The sequence below is a fragment of the Genypterus blacodes genome, unplaced genomic scaffold (genome assembly GCF_046128005.1).
Source record: "Genypterus blacodes isolate CSIRO-AG114 ecotype Tasmania unplaced genomic scaffold, CSIRO-AGI_Gbla_v1 ptg000094l_1, whole genome shotgun sequence".
NCBI classification, from domain to species: domain Eukaryota; kingdom Metazoa; phylum Chordata; class Actinopteri; order Ophidiiformes; family Ophidiidae; genus Genypterus; species Genypterus blacodes.
This window is the reverse complement of record NW_027466898.1, coordinates 1,884,826-1,903,691: the sequence shown is the minus strand read 5'-3', so window position 1 is coordinate 1,903,691 and position 18,866 is coordinate 1,884,826. Positions and strand designations below refer to the sequence as shown.

Sequence of the window (18,866 nt, the reverse complement as noted above, 5' to 3'; positions counted from 1 at the left end):
CAATACTGAAGCGTCACACACTTGTGTTTGAGGTTCTCATCCCATTTCACCACTAATCCAAAAGTGATGCCAATTTTTATACTCCAGCTTTCTAATGAACTGTGTTAGGGGATAAATCATTTAAATACAACAACCACACAGTGATGTGGTATATCTGTGCCACAGGAATCTCAGCTCATTCATAAGATGACAAACACTTATACAGTATACATATACGGGCTTATACAAGTCACCAATAGAATCATTTTTTAATAACTACTATATGTTCTATAATTTAATGGAATGCTGCTCTGGAAGAGAATCTGGAAGAAACTTTTACAGTGATTTCACAATGTCAATGAATAGTGAATAGCCATGGTGTGAATGTATTGGAATCATACATTATGTGTGGGGAGAAAGAAGAATAGAAGATTTTATTGATATTATTAAAAGAATGTATTGTGTTTACATTTTAATGAGTAATAGTGGCAAAACTTCTTTTTTTTGCTGAATATTTTTACTGAAAGCATTTAAAATGACAATGAGCATGTGGTTATAAAACAAAAGATTACATTTATGATTGTCATTATGGAATAGCAAACTCTAAATTGCTTTTAATAGTTTAATTGATGTAGTTTATGAATCAAAACTTGTAAATTTCCTCCCTTCGGTCCCCTCTTGGCTACATAAATGACACTATAAAAAATAGTGAGAATAACAAAAACCATTATGAAGTAATGATTTCTTCATAAGATGGTGCAGGGTCATAGAAAGTGGACCGATGCTTTGGTCCTGCTTAACCCTGTTCCATCCAGAGAGAGAAAAAGAATTAAGTGCACATAGACAGGTTTTACACTTCAACCAGGGAGACAGAAAGAAAGAACACCCTTAATGTCTCAGTCGTAGTACATACATGCTACACATACATGTTTCGCACAATGCAAGTTACACAAATGCAAATCAAACACATTGAAAGTTTGCACCCCCCTCCTACACACACTTGCACCGGAGGGGGCACTGCAGGCAGCCAGCAGCCGCCTCCAGTGGAGCAGGTTGGGGTTCAGTGCCTTGCTCAAGGGAAAGCTCGGCAGTGGCCTGGAGGCAAACTGGCAACTCTTTGGCTGCCAACTGCCAATCCACACTTTCTGGTCCACAGGGGACTCGGAACTAGCCACCCTCTGGTTACCAAGGAGAGTCCCCTATAGACTGTGTCACTGCCGCCCCAGACTCAGAAACCTTTATAGCTTTATAGATATACTCAAACATTGATTGGAACATGTGCAAAAATAAGTCTCTTTGGCATAGACCCCATCCGGAAACCTGGAAGCCTCCATGGATCCTGCCAGCACGGACGGTGAGAGCGAGGAGCCGACCCACAGACATCAGTACAGGGACCATACTGGTGGCTGTGGGGACGCGGAGGGGTACAAAGGCACCGATCAGCACTCTGCAAACAGCAAAGAGAAACAAAAGAAAAGCGCTTATCATTGATATAGTTAAGCTTGCATTTGATTGGACAGACTAAAGACTGAAGGGTGAGCAGGGCAGATGCAGACCTGTTAGGAGAAAGAGACAAATGAAATGAGATGTGGCCTACAAGAAAGAGGAAGAGAAAAGATTGGAGGAACAGATACAGCTTTACATTAATAGAAATACAGGTCTCATATATGTTATACACTGAATTAAAGTGAAATCACAGAACACATTGATAGTCAGAGGACGTCCGCATCAAAAATAAGCAGGCACACACGGCCCTGGGTTATGAGTATAGGCCCTGATACATGATGAATAGAGCTAAAATATTCAGTTATATTTAAAGATTCAGAGGGAAAGCTGCTGCAGGAAGCACTGATGTGAATATGAAAATCTCCCAAACATCATAGTGCTCCATGTTTCAGAACAAAAGATGAGATCAAACCCCAGTGTTTGGACAGAAAGCCAGGGTTGTAGGTGGAGGAGGGCGGGACACAACAGACACAACAGTGCAACAGATGGTCAACGCTGTCACTTTGGAACCACGGCCCACGAAAAAGCTGTGGATTTGAATTCAAAGAAAGCCCAGTCAAATTAAAGCCTGTAATTTAAAAGATTCTTCACGATATTTTGTGGTGTTCAGGTTTGAATGTGGTTCAAAATAATACAAATAATTCTCACACCAAACTGCACACTCCAGCTTGTAAGATTATAAAGACTAATTGCCAGCGACAGCAGCTGTTAACACCCACAGGACCCTGACCTGGACCTGCTCAGGTTCATGAACGGCTCTTTGATCTTATAGGAACTGAGTGGACTATGATGTCACACTGACTCCACATAAGGTCACGTCCATCTGTGACCTCTCTGAATCCACTTATTGAACTATCAGTGCAAATTTCCCTCACTACAGATTTCTGACAGATGACTGATGTAATGATTCTGCATGTGGGGAAGCTATGCATGGGGGCTGCTCCTGACTAAGGCTGCCACAGATTTTCCCTTTGAGTAAAACGGTGGTGTGCCCAGCTGTGCAATAACGCACTCCATCGACTTAATGTAACAAGTTTGACTCAAGTGGCCACATTTCCTCTGCCGAGGGGAACTCGTGGCTTTAAAATTCTTCAGCGAGGCTTTGCTAATTGGCTTGGAGCTCAGAGATATGCTGGCAACACTCTGCACTGCTATGCACCTCCGTGTCAAGCTGTTGCACACAAATAGATACAACACGCACACACACGCACGCACGCACACACACACACACTCGGGTGGACTTTTGTGCACAAGCGGCCAATCTTCATAAAAGAAATGACGCATGGGTAGGGGGGGGGGTTTTGTGGAGGATGTGGTCGTGCAGGTGTTGCCTGGGTAACGGGCGGGCGAGAGAGGGCCGGGAGCCGGGAGGCAGCAGGTTAGAACGGAGGAGCGGAGACATTCAGCGCATTCAAATGCAACCTCGCTCCTCTCTCCCTGTTGATCCCTGTGTCATACCCAATTACCACTGCAACGAGGGGGGAGGGGGGGAGAACAGGTGGGGGTGGGGGAGGGGGGGGGGGGGATACACACAGAGAGTACAAGGGGAGAGAGAGAGAGAGAGAGAGAGAGAGAGAGAGAAAGTACTCTGGTTCAAGCCTTTCACAGAGATGCTGCACGCCTCTGTGTGCGTGTGTGTGTGTGCGTGTGTGTGTGTGTGTGTGTGTGTGTGTGTGTGTATGTGTAAAGGTAAACACCCACGCCTGTCATTGCACGTTCAGATGGAGGAGGAATTTCTTTTTTTATCTGCTGCTTCGAAAAGATATGAGCCCAAGACACGTGAACATTTGTGTGTGTGTGTGTGTGAAGACACTCCAACGTGAAACAGAGGCGGCGTGGAAAAGAAAACACAGCTCGGCGCAGTAGAATCGTGATACAAGAAGGATTCGTTTTGGTCTGTTTATGCATTCTGCCCCCATGAGTAAATCTCTATGTGTGTGTGTGTGTGTGTGTGTGTGCGTGCGTGTGTGTGTGTGTGTGTGTGTGTGTGTGTGTGTGTGTGTGTGTGTGTGTGTGTGTGTGTGTGTGTGTGACAGTACATTTGAACAAAACACAAATATTTAAGAGCGACCAAAAGATGAGAACATGGAAGGTGGTGACTTTGGATGTTCTTGGTAGCAAGTGAGTCTCATCCAGTTTGTCTCAACACCAGTGTAAAGTGACAGCACCCCCCCTCACACACACACACACACACACACACACACATGAACCTCCACACACACTTTCACATCCCTGTCTCAAGGGAAATCAGAGTCTCGCTGTTACCTCTCCACTCCATCAGATTATCAGAAACACTGACATCTATTAGCCCGAACCGCCATCTGCTCAACACTTGCGTCTCCGTCTGTGTGTGTGTGTGTGTGAGTGTGTGCGGGCTCTCAGCAGAGGCTTCTCTCACTACACTGCACCTCCGATGAAAGACATCCACCTCTCTAATGTCATTAGAGAGATGACAAAAAAGAGAGAGAGAGAGACAGGAAGTACATGAGAGGACTTGAGACAAAGAGTGTGGCCTGCTTAACCTCTGCCGTCTGACGAGGCGGGCGAGCGTGCGGGGAGAGAGAGAGAGAGAGAGAGAGAGAGATAGAGAGAGAGAGAGAGAGAGAGGGAGGACGATTTAATCCGTCAGTAGTGGCCCGGGATTAAACCTGCGATTCATCACTGGCTGCTTCTTTTCTCTGGTCCTCGCTGTCATTTCCTGTCCTCTCTCATCCTTTTCTTCATTGTCTCAGTAATGTGTCTGCTGCTGAGTGGCTTAATGCCGTGTAATGTGGCGACTTCCCCTTTGTCTGCCCATTGCCATTACTCTTAGTGAGACAGGGCTCTTATAGGAAGAGCTGACATTCCAGTGTTACCATTCAACCTGTGTGTGCGTGTGTGTGTTTATGTTTGATAGGGTATAAGGGGCTTTGTATGTATGTTAGTGTATTAAACAAGTGTGACAGATAATAACACACTAATGCCAAAGCTCTGTGAAAAAGCATTATGCTGAGTCTGTGCTGAACATTGCCAAAGTTTAGAAAGAAAGTAAGAAACCTGTGTTTGTTGACGTCATCATGAAATACTCTTAATGCCAAACTTGACAAGAGTGCAGACAAGGTGCACAATTTACACAATGTCTCCACCTGGGAGCAGATGACCCATGTCTGAAAATGTTGAAACATGCCAGAGGTCACATGGTCATTGATCTGTGTTATTCCTTACGCCATTTTGTGGGTAACAAAACTAGAAAAAGTGTCTGAAATTATTCCGCCTCTTCCCATTGAAGGAAGTTCTTGTAAATCCACTCAAATTACAAATTCGATTCCGATAATTTCAAAGTCACTAGAAGTGTCAGACTGTCTGGGACGGCTTCAAAACAGGGTCAGGTAGAAGGACAGGAAGTGGACACGCCCATTACACACACAAGATCAGTGTGACAGTGTTTGATCTGTCTTTTGCTAAAAGATCTATGCCTCATGTTTAAATAGATCCAGACCTCTATAACACTTTTGTTTGGCTTTTTAATGTAGCCAATTAATTTAAAGTAGTGAAAAAAAAGACAACAGTAGATGTTGTGACAAACTGCCACCCTGTAGCAGATACTGTAAGTCAACTTGTGTGTGAGCAGTAATTACAGCTCACAGCTTTAGTGAGTGGGACGCTGTTAAAATGCATCATTCCTTCAAGTTTGTCAAAATCTGATCCATGTTGTCCGAGATGACATTTGTGACAGGCGGGCGAGTGAACAGAGACGGATCCTTGGTCCTCCATCCTTGTTAGATATCAGCACACTGACTGCAGCTCAGGCACTGTCAGTGTGTGTGTTTGCTCCCACAGCCACTGTCAGGTGCTTCACTTTAAATGGCATCCAGCTTGTTAGGGTGAAAAAAAGTCTGTCTTGCTGCCTCCCCCATTAAATTGAGATTTTGGCGTAGAAAGTGAAGGACAACACTGACACATGTTCTGCCCATTGACCTTGCTATGTTTGCATTTAGACTTTGTAATGCCTGTGCCAAGAAACTGACTCAGTTTGTGACTATGAGCCAATCTTGTTGTGAAGCAACTGCAAGATGTATTATTGATCTACTGATTGATCGACAGCCACAGAGGGTTCATGTGAGCATGGTTCATGTTAATACATAATGTACAGTATATCAAGCTTATCTCACACATCTTTGGTTTGACGTTTTGGTGAAGTTGTATGAGCTCAATAATCACCCCATTAACATCTCTGCTGTGTTAGACACTACATTAGACATCATTTCACGCGATTAAGGAAATCATGTGGTGTTAATGAAACACGGTAACATCTGTATTAGAGCGTGTGCCGTATGTAAAAGAGGAGAGAGCACGCTTGTTTCTTCATCCCTTGATTTATGACTCGGGGCCCCAACATACATTTAGAACATTTATGTGAGTATTTAGCAAACTCAATTATAAAGGTATATCCATATTATATATCACCACAAGAGGCTATTTAAATAAATTTGTAAAATTACATTTCATCATTGATTACCTGTTATTTGTAATAAATATCCTAAGGCATTATCAGTATGTCCAGACGAGTTGCTGATGTTCTGCAGAGAGATGAAGACTCAGACTCAGACTCAGTCCATGTATGTCAGACCGACCCTCATGCAGCCCGTTATAAATCAACCTTTTACTTTGAGTCACACCGCAATATTATATGTGTGTGAGAGCGTGTGTCGGCAGAGCCACAGAAAAGAAATAAGAGCAGACACTTTTATGAATAGTGTTTATCATGATGACTAACAAAGGTGATTCACTCCTTTCTTTCTTTATATTGTTAATATTGACTTATTGCGAGCTTTTCTCCCATTGTACAGAGTAACGCTAGTTGTGTGTAAATCACAGTATTAATTCAGAGTCTGACCTTTTGTTACATTGTATCTTTGTTATCTGTAAACTTGTAATGAAAGTAGCATGATCACATGGAGAGAGTAACATGGTCAGGACAGTAATAAAGGGTCTAATTGTTACGTCTGACAGGTTTGTTGGCCCTCATAAATATGGTTTTGCTCCAGTGGGCCCAAGATTGTTCTGCTACCAAGTGACACAAGATTATTAATGCAAAATTAATCAAAATTACAAAGTACGAAGCCAATTTGCATAATGGATGGAGAAGGAAACATTAGCACCACATTTGCATTATTCAAAGCTTTGCACTGAAGCTGTTACTGCCAATATATGCTGAGACATCTAACATACAGTAAACAGCATGTGATCTTTGCTGTCAAAAATCTATATATTTCTCTGCTTCAGACTCAGAGTAAAGTTCTCTGATGCTGAATTAGATTCCTTGATTTCAAAACTTCAGAATGATCTGGCAGTTGTTTTCCCACTATTTTTGCTTGAATACCTTTTAGTTTACTTGTGGATGAATGGAGGAGTCAATTGTTCGCTCCAAATGGAAACGCAAAACATAAACTACAAATAAACAGTGTTCAGCTGATAGAATTCCATCATGATTGCGTCTTACATACAACACCGCCTTTATAGTAGAAGCTATTTCACACACAGGCAGCCTTTAGGATTTGGAAGCCAGTGTCATTAACCAGATGGAGGCCCCCTGTGCTCCATATCACCACCACACACACACACGTTTAACTCCTCGCCTTTACATAAGCCACTATGTGCCACTGTGAAAAAAAGAATATTTAAAGTTTTCAGTCACATATGAGTATAGAATATAATCAAGAATACTTAATAAACTACTTCATGTCTTTCAGCTCAGCACCATGGACAGCGACTCAGCAGCTCAGGCACAACATCAGGGGGAAAATACAAAATAAATAAATGATTAAAATCTATACAAATCTATAATATTAATCATAGATTTATTGACAAACTTGTAAATCCAGAGTGGGTTGAACTTTCTAGATGTTAACAAGCTTTGGGTCATTTGTGGGAGGAATGCAGGTGTAACTAATATCATTAATGACCGCACGTGAGCCTGCATGCTCAATACCAGAGCCAGAGCAGCTAAATGGAACACAGCCGCAATTCACTTAATTAGTCGCACCTGTGCTTGTGCTGCTCCCATTGTTGTCTGCTGGTATTGTCTGCAAAAGGTGGAAATTGTCGATGAATCTCCACGTTTCTGCTGAATTTATCACAAGCTTATCTGAAACTAACAATTAGCATGAGCTGCTATACATATGAGTCAGTTTACTCAAAATGGCTGCTTTTTAAATGTTGTATATAGTGTATTAACTCCCAGTTAAACTAAATTATTAATGAAATACAGGTAAATGTAAATTTAAGGCAATTTCACATGAAAAGAGGTTGTTTTCTCTCTCATCATTACGAGTAAAAAGCAGGGAAAATAGTTTTAATTTATAGTCACGTAAGTTTAAATCGATCTACATGACAGACACACGTAAACAATATGCATAGAATAACCTTTCTTTACTTGTGTCACAATGTTTCACAATTTCTGTGTGTGTTTGTGACCAACTTGTCACTTGTAGGAATCAATCCACCGACGTGACTCATCACACTGATGTGAGTTTAAATCCCACTGGAAATGAGGATTTTATGATTTGTATTCTTAACCCAAAACAAGACAAAAGTTGGCATTTAAAGTCCAAACTAGAGTGCTATGCCTGCCTCACATGTCTCCATCTGTAGTATAGTGTATAACTGTCTGTCAAACTAGAATAAAATGAACCACGGCTAGCTAAAACAACAAGAACATTTTGGACTCCATCTCCCAGACGGACCAAATCTGAGTTACAGTTACATGTTTTCTATTTCTTTGACAGTTTTCAAGACTGGAAAATCAACATCAGCAGTAATAAAGTAATGAGACACAGAGACAACACACTGTAGCACTCTACCAAACTGAGCTTACCGGGCTCTTCAGCTGAAGTTGCCTGAAACAGTGACATCATATCATTTGATTGTTCTGATTACAGATCCACAAATATGTTCTTCATGTGTGCGTTGACAAATGAGATGGTTGTTAATTAACCTCTTTTGTACAGTGTTTTCCTATTTCTCTAAAAAACTATTTCAGACCTCTGTTACCTTCTGGCATGTTGCCATAGCAACCTCTAGTTAGACAAAAATGACAAGGTTTTGATAAGACTTAGCCCCTGTTACAGTGGTCTACAGGCCAAAGGGCGAGTCTCAAAGCTGCTCCTTCGTAATGCTTGATATATTCCAGAAAGTGATTGTCCTTATTTGGAGGGATTGGACATTTAGCAGAGTAAAATCTAACACGATGACTATATCCAGGCAAAAAAAGGAAATATTTATCATTAGTAGACGTGTGTGTGTTAAGCAAGGCACATACAGTGAGACAATATTTCACTTTTCCAACGTTGTAAGCGTGAAAAACACATTCACACAAGCATCCCACTCCATACATTCACACGTACACCTACCTGTCATACACACTTTCATACACGTTGGACCCACATGCATCCACACACATTAAAACCGGGTGTAAAATCCATTTTCTGAACACTTACATTGCACGGGAAGGAAAAGCTTAAGTGTTTTTTCCCCGTGGTTTTGTGTCAAGTGGTTGACTGCCAATCAGGGGACCGCGGGGAGAAGCAGCCGCACACTCTGTCATACATCATTAAGTAGGGTTTGGTTAGTGCGCTGTGGATATAGCGATATAAAAATGCAGTCTTGTTATAATTGGGTAAATAATGACATGTCCAGGGGGCAGATTGAGGGAGCTGAGCCTGGCTGCAAGCAAATAAATATATGTTTTGGCTCCTGGCTCCTTTTTAATAATGGATTTTCTAGCGTTGCAGGTAAACATTGACTATATTCTGCTTTCTTAACCACTAAATTTATCGAATAAAATAAGACATGGGGGTTTCCCTGTTCATATAAATATTCTATACTGGAGTACACGGGGCATTCAAGAGTGCTTCAAGCTGAATTAAAAACATAAAATAAATCAATATCATTATCTTTAAAGAGGGCTATTATGGACTAAATACTATATTATACAGTATTATTTTGTGTGTATGTTTCTTCATTCAAGGGTCTGCTTTGGCATCTTTGCTTTCATGTGTGAATAAACACACCGGTCCGCTTCTATTCTCCTTCCTGCAGCACTGTATATTTCCCTAAATGTTAACTTATGCAGCTCTTATCCTTAACTATACCGACCACTTCCCTCTGTTACATTACCAAAACAGATTATCTCTTCCTATAGCCATGTAATTGCGGACTTCCAAGATGCAGCACATCCTTTAACGCCCTTGAGATGTATTTAAGCTGTCTGCACATCTTTGTCAGGTTGAAGTAATGACGAACATCTTACACCTCAACTTTTCTTCTAGAAGCACCTTTGGGCACACTGGTGGCAAAACTTGCCCCTGCCTCTGCTCTGCTAACATATCTGTCAGTCTTTATCTTTTCCTTCCTCAGAAACTGATTTGGCCTTCATTGTAGTAGTTCTGCCTAACTCCTACCATCTTGTTCAAGGGAACATCATGCTCCTTCTCTCTCACCAAGAATGTGTTCAAATCCTCATTTCACCCTGACAAGAATCCATACACTGGAGAAATGTCATGTGTCTGTGTATTGACACGGCAGGAGCATCATATTGTGTGTCTAACTAGGTGTGTAGATTCAGCAGTGTAGTTAGGACTGCACAGTTTTTGCCACGTAAAATTCAAAGTTCAAGGAAAAAGTTGCGCATTTGTGGCTTGATCGTGTTTCAATCAACATTTTTTAAGACAAATCTAACTCCCAGTGCTCTAACTTCCTCCGTCCTGATGTTCATAAAATAGGCATTTTTGTTTTACACACTGTATATACGGTGTAAACTTTACACAGTCATAAGGCTGAGCTTCTCCTAAACCTACTTTGGTTCAAACACAAATTCAGCTACATTTATGTTTTTTCACGCTGGCATGCAAGGGAATGTAAATGAATGAAATCACTACAGGAAGTGGAAGTGCGAGGAAGGTTAAGTGGCCACGCAAAAAGTCAATTACTGCATTGTATCACAGAGTAATGCGTGGAATGTACTGAACATGTTTGACATTTTGATGAGCTCATTCACTGTATCTGCTCATTTCCTCTCTGGAGGAAAACTGAATAGGATGAATGAAGAGGTAAGCGTTGCCATGTTGGATGCAGACACACACACACACACACACACATACACACACACAGAGGAATTCTGTGACAGTAGATGGCAGTCTTGCCTTCAGAGTTTACAGCTTGGACTCTCACATACACACACATATTTACATCTTGGCATGACTTACAGCACATTGCTCACTGAGCTTTGTTTCCTTACGTGGCTGTACTCATTTATTTCTTACACTTAAAAGGTCAAAAACCTCTTGAAAGTGTTTAAAGGATTCAGAGAATTCATGCAGTTTTTATCCAACCATGACATGCACACAGCAACCAGGAGTCTTCAGATGATTAATTACACAAGGGTAAACTAAATTGACTTCAGATAAAATATCAGTTTTCAGTTTAACTTTCAACACGTTTGTATTGTTTTTATTACTCCAGTATTACAAAATGATGTGAGAAAGTTTTCACATCATGTCTGGGCACATCAAGCGGAGATTATCTTGGTATTTTGCATCGGATCACATTTTTTATGTTATTAATATTTGCAAAAATGAAATGGATGCCAACAGGGATGGAGAGGAAAGGGAGGAAGTAATGGAAGAGAAAGAGGAGAGGAAGGTAAAGGGAGAAGGTAGGACAGCAGAGGGAAGTAGAGGTGATGATCAGGTGGTAGAGGATGAAATGATAGGAGAGGAAGGAAGTGGAGGAGTCCAGACAGCAGGAAGAAAAAAGAGAAAGAAAGATGGCGGCAGACGTAAAAAGGAGATGCCGACGGATAAAGGATCTGCTGAGGAGATGGGAGGAAAAAAAGGAGGTGTAGAAGAGAGGAGAGGACATGTGGAACAATGAAGAGTGAGGAGGTGTAGAGAAGTGGACAGGAGGTAAAGAGGAGAGCAGGGCAGATGTGACGACAAGACAGCAGCGCTCCATTAATCTGCCTGTCATGCTCTGCATATGAAACACTAAGCTCAGCGCATTGGAGCAGTGGATGATGCTGTCTGTTTGTGTGTAGATGTGTTTGTATGAAGACTGACTGAGCAATGAGAAGGACTGTGTGTGTGTCCGGTGTGTGTCCGTGTGTGTGTCCGTGTGCGTGTGTGTTCAATGACGAGGGCTCCTTTTAACAGCATGCATGCTCTGACGTGATTCATTACCTGCCTTCAGGGAGTGCAAGGGACACACACACACACACATACACACACACACACACACACACACACACACACACACACACACACACACACACACACACACACACACACACACTCGTCCTTGCTTTACTCAATGGAATAAAAGTGTGTGTGTGTGTGGGTGTCCATTGATATGTACAGTACATTTTGTGCCCATATGCACGAGTTCACTGGTACACAGAACACACACATGGGTGGAAGATGTGTGCAGTGAGGAGGAAACACTGCGCTGTCATCTCCAATCCACATCTACAGCTGTGGATCCCACGTCACCCTGCCAAGTTGCCACTAATGGAGGTTTGAATGACAGGTAGGGACCCGCAGACCATCCTAGTGATTTACTATTCAAAATGAAGTGCGTAGGTGTAATACACTCACTCTGCTTTCAGGAATAAGTGACCTAATTCTGATTTGTGACATGTGTAAACAGGCACATTAGCTCATGGAGTCAGATGTTCGCAGATTAACAATGATCCACATTCACACACAGAAATAAATCTAATACACACAAATCAGAATTCAAATGTTCAGATTGCACGTGAAGCAGACAAAAGCAAAAATGGAACTGGAACACTTTAATCTGGTTGCATCACTTTAGGTCCCACAGTAATGAAATGTCCAAATCAGAAGATGCACAGCAGTTAGTGCTAAAGGGAGAAAATGAAAACCCAGAAAACACACAAACACAATACCTCTGCCGCCTGGTTGCCAATGTGCCGTCCATCTGAAAACAGTTGATGAGCTTATTGATTAATATTAATGATAGAATGAATATTTGAAAAGTCCAGAGACTTCTGGCTTCTTGAACTTTCTGCTGCTGTATTTTGGAGCACAAAGATTTAAGATTTAAGATAGTTTATTTGTCATGTTGCATGCAATTCACGCACAAATTACATGCACAAGCTCCATCATTGAAGTTTGAAGGAATTTGTTATTAATTCTACATTATTACATAAAAAAGACCACACATCATTTCAAGGCCAGTTTTTGGTGCAATGAGCCTGCATCATCCTGACATTGGCCTTATTTGCCTTTCTTTCTCAAATATGAATTATTGAATATGACTCAGTGTAAAAAAATGTGCAGGGCGAGAGTTTAATTTGATAGCTACATCGAAATGAAAAGTTAATTAAAATAAACCGAGGCATAACATGGTCAAAAATGAATACCTCTTAAACTTGCATTGAAGATATTTCACCTCCCTGATTTACATAATTTTAATTTAAGAGTTTATCAGACTCAGGAACAAGTTAATGGTTGTATTTGGCAGAGCAGGTTATGCACCTTATATGGATCCAAGCAGCATGCTACAGCAGTAAAAACAATTAAAAACAAACAATTAAACCTCTAATATGAGGCGGTGTTGCCCCTCACTCACATCTTGTTAGGATTTAATGGACTGTGCATCAGTAACCTCTTAAACACCAGAGCCAAACACCACAGAGCAACCAGAGTAAACAACATGAGTGTGCATATGTATGTGACAGCTCAGAATCATGGGTAAATGATCCCTCAAAAACCATTACGCTAAATATGAAAGCTTGTGTGAGTCTGGCCTGATACCTAATGAATGCCTTTGAAGTTGAGTTTAAACTCTTCATCTCAGCAGGAGTTGCAGCAGCAGCAGCAGCTCACTATGCAGACAAATATGATGAAGATGAGACAAAAGGTGAGGCACAACAAAGGGGAGAGTGTGTCTTTGCGTTGTGGGGCCGGAACCAACACAGATTTGAGGAGAAAACAGAAGGGCTTCGGCTCTAGAATTACTTGTTGTACATGTCATTGACTCTTGTTGTCATAGTAATGAGGAGCACAGAGCACATTTGATAGAATAACTTTACTGTTGAACTAAGGGGCATTAAAGTTTGTGAAGCTCTAAAACAGCATCCCTCCCAGGGTTGGCAGTGCTGTGCGGGTGTGTAAAGTACATCCAGCGCTCACGGCTTTGAAGCTAATAATGCACCCTCTTGTTTGGGCCTCGCAGCTGCTGTCGTGTTTGTCTTGGCAGCCATCAGAGGATGAGGACGGACACACAGCCGCGAGGTTTCCAATGTCATGGTGTCACATGGTGCCTGTTTGGGTGCGTGGGGATGTTTATCTGAGCTTTGAACCTGTTCTCTTGACTTGTCCAATTGTCAGTATGGCTATGGTGCTATGATCAGAGTCAAAACCTGATCAGCTGTCTTTTTGTTCAGACAGAGCTAAAACAAAGGGAGCTGGTAATTAATAAAAAACTCCAAATATGCTGTAATCTGTCTTTCTTTCATACACTATAGTCTTATTACTGTTCGTTGCAGATAGCTTTATCAACACAACCTTACTTCTTTAGGTCGCTGGCTTTCTCTCTGCCTCTCCTTCTCTTCTCTTTTCAGCCTTTTCCTGCTCTATGTTAAGGGTCACTCCGGTGTAAATGAGATCATTGTTCCAGAAGGGGAAGGCTGGCTTTGCGGAGGGGATTATCTGTTGGTGTTGAGCTGTGGGATTCAGTTCCTTCTGCTGCATGAGCTGGTCAGCGAGCTGAATCGCAAAGCTTGTCATTATTGTTTGTAGAGAAAGGGGCCGAGATCTGAAGAACATGTGAGGAAAGAGGAGGATTTGAAAGGGGGAGAAACCTCAGATAGATGGAGGAAGAAAAAAAAAAGGAAAAGCAGATTAAAACAGATAAAGAGATGCATGTATAGTTGGCTCAGTCCAGGCCAAAACCGTCAATAATTTGCTGTAGTTGGAGAAGGAAGGACAAAGATGAGTAACAGCAGAAGGATAGAAAATCACTGCATCTGCAGAAATCATCATTGGACGCAGGTTTTAACAGGGAGGGTGAAAATGCTTAGACGCGCTCTTTCCACAAGCAAATCTGTGATGGGAAACCTGAGGAAAAAGCTCAGCTATCTCCTTGCGAACAGCAGCAAGCCACAGATAGACACGTGCGGCTGAACCAGAACATGACTTCATCAAGTCTTCAAAAAATATCTTTCACTTTGTGGCAGCTGTGACTTTTTGGTGATACATCAATCTTGTGTTGCACTTTGATACACGATTGAAAAGGAGGATTTGATTGTTGTGTGACAAAATGTTTTCCTGAAATTACTGCAAATTATGGTGCCGGTATTGTTGGAAAATTGCACTTATTTTCCACCTGCCGTGTTGATGGAACATGCAGGAATACAGGGTTGCATTGACCGTTTCTGCTCTTTTGATCCTTTTGATATCAGCTATGGTTCACCACCACAGCCAGCATCTTGATACATGCAATCTAATGGGAGGCAGCTGCCATTCAAAAGAGGCTACCATTGCAGAAGCTCTCAGCAGATTCTTTTCTACTCAAAAGCAGCTACGTGTGAACATAACCTCAGTCCTCATGTGCACTTTTTGACATTGCTTAGTTTGTTTTCACCTTGCATCTTGTTAGCATGAGAGAACAATGACCGTACATAGAGAAACTGATCTACAGAGGTTGTTATTCTCCTCAGTGTATGTTTAATTCAAGAACAATTGGCATTTTGTTCAATCGTTCTGGATACAGAATATTCACTGATAAGTGTGAAGCCTATGGGGCAGTAGGAATAATAGATGAGGTCATTCTTTAGGTCTCAACCAATAAGATTTTTCTTCCTACAGCCACAAATAAAATCAGTCTTGCTCAACAAACACACAAAAGTTCCATTTTAGCCACTGGTCAAAAACTGATTGTTAGCTGGGGCCACAGGGTAGCAACCGATGTAACAACTTCAATATTGAAACAATGAGCGTAGAGAAATGGCTTGGAGGACTTTATGTGCACCTAATGTCTGCTGACTGACTATCTGGCCAGCTGGTTGATTCCTCCTCTCGTCTCCCATCTCTCCAGCCTGTCAGCATTTTAAACTGGAGCTGCTTCAGGTACTGTACTCTGCTGACACTGACGGTTGCACTATGCACATCCTATGCACTCAAGCTGAAAACTATTCCTGGCATTTTCCTGGAGCTGGATGGGAGATGAGGGAGACCGAGAGCTCTTTCTCTGACAGGCAGGTCTAGAGACCTTACTTATGAAAGAGGCATTATCAACAAAATCACAGCAAGTTAATTCGGCTAAGAAACAAAGCAATGTAGGCACAGTTGTTAGAGAATATGCCGTTTCATTTTGAATTCCAACCACTTGTCATTCAAGATGAGTGAAGTTGAATGTTTGCTGTTTGGTTGGAACGCACACCTGGAGATTCTTTGATATCCTGGGACTAGATGATGATTTATAGCTGTGTGAGTGTGTGAACCAAGGAAATCATTACTATTAGATCAAGAAGTTGAGCTGTAAATAAAAATGCTTATTGTTGCCCAGAATTTGACTTATTCAACCCTTATTTTTGTTTATTTAAGTCCACTTTCTGTAAAAACCAAGCTGCTTACGTAACCTTTTTGCATCTCAAATGGAACTGTATCACTAGGAAGTTGTTTCCTCACCACACACAGAAACCATAGCAACTATGAAACGTGAAGACAAAACTCATATTTACCGAGATTTCAACAAAGACAATACCAGCAAGAACAGATCAGCTAGAGCAACGTGTCCCTGTTTTGAAGAACTCAACAAAGTACAGGGACAGACCAGCCTGAGTGAGATGTGTTGGACACAGCAGATGACCCTGAGCACAGAAGAGAGAGGAGCTTCATTCTTGCTAATTGACGTTTGTCTGAGCCGTCCATGATTACTACTGCTGCATGCTTTTATGAGTGAAGAGCAACTACACTTATTAAATTAAGTGTGTGTATGTGTGTGTGTGTCACATGTGGTGGATGAGAACATTGTGCTCTCCTATTGGTCCTCCTTTCATTATTTGACTCTGCGACATCATCGATTTCCCTCCATTTATATTTCTATCAATCGTTCTCCCATCTCCTATCCTCCTCTCGCCTCATAGCTAATATCATATATCCTGTCCTACGATGTCCTGATCTCACCCTCTTCTCTCTGCTCCCCCATTTCCCTCTCCTCCTCTGGTCCTCCTCGTCCAGCCCGCCATCTCTCTGGTGTTAATCACGGCATCTCTGTCTTGCCACGGGGGAAATCTCCTCACTTCATCTGGAATTAATGCAGGGTGTCTGAGAGACATGGCATGATTCTGAGAAGGCAAGAGCGGAGAGAGAAGCGCTGAGGGAGGATAGAGAAAGATGTAAACAAAATCTTTACATTGATTCATGAATGCCCATTACTCTGATATGAATGACATCCACTCAGCTTGACTACAAGAATTGACACATTTAATGAGTCAATTAACTATCTGCCCCTTTCAATTGCATGATTCATGTATCTTTTCCTGGTAGGATACAGTGCAGGCACACAGCCATCAAATCCTGAAATCGGAGTCTAAGCTTCTGCCTTTTGTGAGGTCTGATTGGCTCTGCTGGATTGATGCATCATCACCACAAGCAACGACGACTTCAGGAAAGCAGCTCAAAGGCTGCCATGACTCACTAAGTGAAGTAATCACAAGGTTAAAAAGTGAGGGGAAATGAAATCTGTATCCCTCAGGGCTCCATTCAGGGGAATCTGTTCAGTTCTGTTTACTGCGTTTACTGTGGTAGGCAGATCTCAGTTGTTGTGTTTATAGTCATCCACGGCGTTTATCACTTGTTTTACTGGTCCTGATGTGTAAAATGCTTTGTATACAATCAAGCTGATTACTTGTCTGGGTCATATTATCGATCCACATGCAGATGCAGGGCGTTTCAGTGCTGCTGTGCTTTCTGTGAGCACAAGAGAGACTTACTACTGTTATCCCATACTTCAAGAATTTCACAAGATTTCAGCTTTGTCTCTGACATTTTAGAGACTCTGTTCTGAACCATGAAGGTGATTCAGACAGCTACAACTCGCATTACACAACAGGAGGTCGTGGTGTGGCATTGGAAGAAAATCACCAGCTAAAAAGGCGTTGTTAAATGTGCCCAGTATAACGGTGGTTAACGATACACTCATGACGCCCTGCCACATGGAACAGAGAGCCAATGTAGCAACAGCGTCATCAAGCAGCACCTGGAGCACACTTACTAGCAGCTGCATCCATTGCTATTGAAGTAAAAATATAACATTTTCCAAGCATGTCGGAGGTCTAATCTGGGGAATCGCTTGGTGGACAGGTTGGTGATTTTATCCCTGAGACGAAACTGAAATTTGACAGAAACACACATCACAGATACAGTATATAACAGTATCTACAGCTTTAACTTCACACTCTCCAACACCAGGAGATGTATTTCGATTGGCATCTCAGTTTATTCATAGTTCATTAAAGTTGAATGTGATTATGGTGAAGATTTCAGTGAGACTCTTTAATGAACTCAAGATTAATGGGAGCTCCTTAGCGTCTGTTATCCATAGCTGCTTTGTTAGACTGTATGAGATCGTTCCTCTCTTGCTGATTAAATCCCTCCCAGTAAATGAAGGCAGTAGCACAGATACATGTACTTTACGCCTCTTATTTGATAAATGCTGATTATAAAACAAACAAAGCAGCCAGTCAATAATGTAGCATTTTACTTTGCCATTTGATCTCCCTTTTTTTCCCCCACTTTGGGAATGCCTAACACCCTAGATTCTTAAAGTCCTTGTCACACTTTGACACATAGTATGGTCACCTTTGAGTTCACTGGGGTGGTGTGTATGTTCCCACAAGGTGAAGGCACCTGCACTCTGCTCTCTGCTGAGGCATTGGCATGACTGTGGTTGGTACAAGCTTGTTTTTGAGGAATGATTAATCGTCCACCGTCCTCCTATTTATAATCCATTTCACCTGGCCCTTTGTTGCATGGCATGTTTGTGTGCCTGTGTGGACCCAAATAACAGGTGCATGTTAATGCATCCTCTCTGCCTTTCACTTTGTGCCGGTCACTGGAAAGGTACAAGAATAGAACTCCAACTCAGGGCACTCATATTCTGAGTGTACTGGTTGCAGCAATCTGTTGGCTTGTTGTGGTTGCTTTGTCTGAATCCTTCCAGCCAGCCATAAGTAGCTACATCCCCCGCTGCCTTTCTTCACAAGCAGACTGATTTACGTCGGTATTGACTGAATAGAATGGCAAGCAATGATGTTGGTAAAAAATATTTGTGTAAATGTCTCAATGACCTGTTAATGTCTGTGGATTACAAAA

At 41.9% G+C, this 18,866-nt stretch overlaps 1 protein-coding gene across 2 annotated transcripts in view; it reads left to right on the top strand.

Annotated features, from left to right (window-relative positions):
* chchd6a (coiled-coil-helix-coiled-coil-helix domain containing 6a) overlaps positions 1–18,866 on the top strand; it is an 81,357-nt gene that overhangs the window by 54,646 nt on the left and 7,845 nt on the right. The gene's annotated exons all lie outside the window — the stretch shown is intronic.